The 4,922-nt window shown below is 32.0% G+C and overlaps 1 long non-coding RNA gene across 1 annotated transcript; it reads right to left on the bottom strand.

Moving 5' to 3' along the window:
• Positions 1 to 2,238: 2,238 nt before the first annotated feature.
• Positions 2,239 to 4,922, bottom strand: LOC117931232. The gene is made up of 3 exons (XR_004654007.1): positions 4,580 to 4,922; positions 3,255 to 3,311; positions 2,239 to 2,498 (listed from the first exon to the last, which is right to left on the bottom strand). It is a non-coding gene; the product is annotated as an uncharacterized LOC117931232 (long non-coding RNA).

Genomic DNA, 4,922 nt, shown 5'->3' with positions numbered 1-4,922 from the left:
GCCGATCGAGTGGGGACGCACGTGAAAAATGCGGGTCCACACCCACTCTTAGTTTTCTCTTAAGTTTTCTTAGAAGCCTAACAAGGTTTCAATGTTTTTGCGAAAGAAAAGAAATTAAGTTCTAGGTTTTATATTTTCCACTCCAATTTGTCTAATGGAACTATGTGGCTAAAGCATAGAATTTGAAAACTTCTTTTCATTTTCATTTTTCTTCATTTTCTTAGAAAATAGATTGTAGGGTATGTTTGATTGTTAAGAAAAAGTGTGAAAATAAAAAATAAATATTAATTTTGAGTGCTAGAGGACAAAAAATGCAACTTAATGCAAGTACCAGACACACTAGAAACTGAATACATTTTTGGGTGCATTTCATTGTTGGGAAAAAGTGTGAAAAGAAAAAATAAATATTAATTTTGAGTGCTAGAGGAAAAAACCCTAATTTAAAGCAAGGATCAGACACGAATGATAATTTTAAACTTCATATTCTTTTATCTTTACTTGGTATTTTTGGAACCAAGGAATGATTAGGGTTTTTATTGGTGGTTTTGTGTATAGGCAATATTGGTGGGGTATAGGTAGGATTGGCACCATTGCAGAAGAAGCTGAGGAGTGGAAAAATGGTGACAGGTGGGATTTGGAACAATATGAGGCCATTGGATAATGAAGATCCAAAGGAGTATGCTAATCCAAGTGTTGTTCAGTGGCATAAGGTCACAGTGTATGCTGAGAATTTGAAGAATATTGTGATGAAGCATGTCTTACACAAGTAAAGTTTGATGCTACATAATAGATTGATTTTATTATGTTGCTCAAAGATTGTCTTTTATTTTATTTTATTTTATTTTTATTATTAGCAGAGTCGGAGAATGTATTTTAGCTTCAATTAATTGTCAAAGCATGGATTTTCTATTTGTCGATAGTTTGTTCTTCTTTTTCTTGAATGACACTTTAATGGTTTACCACTTTTTTTGCTTAAAGAGAGGGCTTTAATGGAGAAAAAAAATCAGTTTTAGTCAAGGTAAAGAATACTGAAAGATCAACAATGCAATATTTTCAAGAGAAGTCTACCATTGTAGAGTTTTACTTTAAGGTATTTCCCTAAATTAATATGTCAACTTTTACTGTCTTTTATCTGCCTTGAATATTGGAGAATGGATAATTGAGAAGAAACCCTCAATGCCAATAAAATGATATATATCTAGTAAGAAAATTGGCATAATATTTTTCCTACAGATCGTGAAGTTTAGAAGATTGGTCAATCCTAATATGCCCAATTTTAAGAAACAAATATATCTAATAATTAAAATTGCAGAATTAGAATTCTGCTTCTTGAAATGGTTTATGGCATTTCTTAGGATAGTGAAGGAAGTGGTAATGGAGTAGGTGGCACCTTGCACCAGAAATTCATTTTACTTTGTGCCAGGTTTCTAATCTTCTCAGTAAAACTCAGTTGAATGAGCATACAAACTTTAGGATTGGAAAGAACTCGTACTCTACTCTTGATAGTCAAACTCTAGACATAGTATTTGGGGTTTAAGGCCCAAATCCACATGCCACTTTAATTTTCCAAACCAAGCATATCCCAAGTGATTATAATAACTACATGTCTTATCTTTTAACATGGGGTAGTCAATGGAATACTCCAAAAAATTACTCAAATGAAGAAAACAAAATTTTTAAAAATAATAAATATAGATACATTGAGTAATCTAGAGAACCAAAACAAACTCAAATACAAAACTTTATATGTTTAATACCTTTCTAATTGCCTTCTCAAATGCTGCAACCATCTCCAAAATCGAAGTTTCTTTCCCAATTCTCAAGTTGTACACTTCACAACTTGTTGTAAGATATCTCATGAAAATCAATATTGACAAGGTTTACTTCCCATTTACTCAAGTGATTTATGACAATGTCTAATTCTGACCTTTCCTAAAAAATTTAGTATGCAAGTGCCTGCAGAGCTTGAATTGTTTTAATACAAGAAACATTTTCTTTTCTAGGTTGTGGGTTGGGGAAGTAACAAATACCAACACTTACTCAAGGAAGGGTTGGAGAGTGGGACCTACTAAATAAACTTTTTTTTTACTATTTTCATTGCCCTAAGAAAAATATAGAATCAGCAGCATCCATTGAACTTAATGACATTAAAAAAACTGCTAAATTTCCTAGAATATTTCATAAATAGTGATATTCAACCTTGTAACCCCGAAAATAATCAACAATGGTAACCCTCTATTCATTGGTCAACTTGAAGATGATTGAAGTATGATCCAAATCTTTAAATGTTGTACATATAAGAAATCAAAGGAAAAAGAAATTATAAAATGTTTAAGACAAGGCCGAACACATTATACTCGGTTGAATGTATACACATATATACCTTACCTCTGAGGATAGTATTAATCACTTTAATAGCTACTGCCATTTGTGGCTAGCAATCCAAGCAAACATCAACACCTGAGCAGTAGAAGGGCGACGAATAACTCTAAAGACAGCTAAAAGAAGAGAGTAGCCAACACAAATTCCATTAGCATGCACAAGATACTTGCATGAGACCAACCATCATCATCTTGAGAAAAGCAAAAGAGAAGGAAAAAGGAAAAATCTCTATAAGCTGATTTGCATGCACACCCCTAGCTAATACTAGAGCTTTCAAGTGAACTAATTGCAATAGTTGGATTTTGATTAAGAATGGGGCTCCAATAATTATGGGGTGGTTCTACTTAAATAGAAATGGATATGAGGTGGATACTTATGTTAGGTGTCCCCGACTAAGATCCTTTAAACCACCCTTCTATTTATACTTAAGAAATAAATTGAATGATTTAATTCACTCCTTACCAAAAAAATTCAAACTCAGAAACATAAACCCTTATGAAACCTCAAAAGAAGTGATCTAAATGAAATGAATAAAAGTATATCAAAGTAAACCCACTTAGGACTAGTCATGTAAGTATCCAGAAAAATCTCCACACTGAGTAATTAAACAAATAGAACGAGTAATAGGAATCAAAGTGCATGATTATACAAGAAACCTTAAGGTGAGACCCCTTCATAACTTTTCAAGTCATGAAAATTAACGAAAAATCAAACAACAAAAGAAAACTAAATGTTATTTCTTGTAAATGAATGAAGTCCAAAGTGGTTAATTATTATGTTTCTGCAGTCTGAAGAAATAATCTCTAAAACCCATTCATGATGAATAACACTACACACAACAAGGAAATGATATGTGAATGGAATAATACTACCTGAAGGCTCCAAGGTTAGAGTAGGAGAGGTTCTCAAAGTCATTGGTCCGAGAGTTTCTGAGCAGAGAGCCATAGTTGAAAAAAAAAAATTGTTAATTAAATACTTAATATATCATGTGGTGAATTTATTTTTAGTTTGATTTTTTTTTTAAAATTAAAATTTCTTTTAATACTTAAAAAATGTGATAAAAGCATATAAAAAACATAGCAATAACTAGATTTAAATTGTTTAGATATGATTTTATAGGTTAAAGAACTATAATAATCCAGTGAAAAAAATAGTTAAGAGATAATTAATGTAATTTTTAACAAAAAAATTATAGGGGCTTGTACTATATTTTTTAACAAATACCAATTTTTATAGCTTTTGGTATAATGCGTACAAATTTAATTATAATTTATAAAGTAACCTTTGTGCAAATTTATAAATTCATAATAGCATTATGTCCAACATCTTTCAGCCACAATTTGTACTCTCAACTTCTAAGTCGATGCCCATATTTTGTCACTTCATAATAATGTCTCCATGAGCAAAGATTATGCACATTTTAATCATTGGAACTCTCCATCGATTAATCTTTTTTTTTTTTTTTTTGGGTTACAAAATGGAGAAAAGATATGTGAATTTCATTTTGCTTTTGGGCACCCAGTGGCTGAAGGTTCAAGGCGCCTATCATCTTCGTACCATAATTCTAGTAAATACTAAAATGGAAATCTTTGGTTTATGCATAGACTCAATAATTAAAAAATAAGATAAAAATAAATTCAACAGAAATCAACCTTATGATGACCAGAAGGATAAAAACTCTCCACTTCTCCACATCAACCAACGTCTTTGCCACAAGCAAGGCTCATGGTGATGGACCAACAAAAATAAGCTTGAAATAGAATGATACTCTTACCCATGGGGACACTGTCCATGCTAATAAACTTATTTTTCTAAAGACTGCACTAGGAAAATCCACGTCATGAAGAATAGAATCTCAAACTTGCCATTGAAAAATCTTCAAACACAGGTTCAAATTGTTGTGTCAATCTCGCTAACTTGAATTCAAATCCTAGAAGTATTGTTCAAAACCACACAACGCATTTTAAAATCAATCCTAAAAGATCAATGGGAAAACTAGATTTTAAAATCCCAAACACATGAATCTAAAATAACAAAACCCAAAAATAAAATCAAAACTGAAATCAACCTCAATAAATTTCATAAACAACAAATTAAAATAGTAAAGCACAAAAGGGGGAAAACACATATGAAACAATCTTTATACAAGCCCAAACCATAGATAAACCAAAAAAAAAAATTCAGAACAGAGAGTTACCATTAAGCATCTCTGTTTCTAGCTTAGAAAAGGTTTAATGCCATTGATAACTAGCTGGCTAATGGTGGACTTCAAGCTTCTGTATTTCTGTGTTAGTAGCTCTCAACGGCTATGGTGAGAACAAAGAAATGAAAGGCTTAGGGTTTGGGATGTGAGGTTATCGATGATGATGAGGATAAAGTTATGGGCTCTTGGGGGGTTAGGGAAATTGAAGATGGCTGAGGGTAAAGGCTAGGGTTTTTGAGATAGTTAATAGCTTTTTAGGGTGTGAGTGTCCATAGATAAAAGATAAATGAGGGTGTGAGAATTCGTAGATCTTTAGGTGATATGGCCGGTGTGAGAA

This window comes from Vitis riparia, chromosome 14 (assembly GCF_004353265.1).
Source record: "Vitis riparia cultivar Riparia Gloire de Montpellier isolate 1030 chromosome 14, EGFV_Vit.rip_1.0, whole genome shotgun sequence".
Lineage (NCBI taxonomy): Eukaryota > Viridiplantae > Streptophyta > Magnoliopsida > Vitales > Vitaceae > Vitis > Vitis riparia.
Note: the sequence above shows the minus strand (reverse complement) of the source record. Positions and strands in the feature narration are given on the sequence as shown.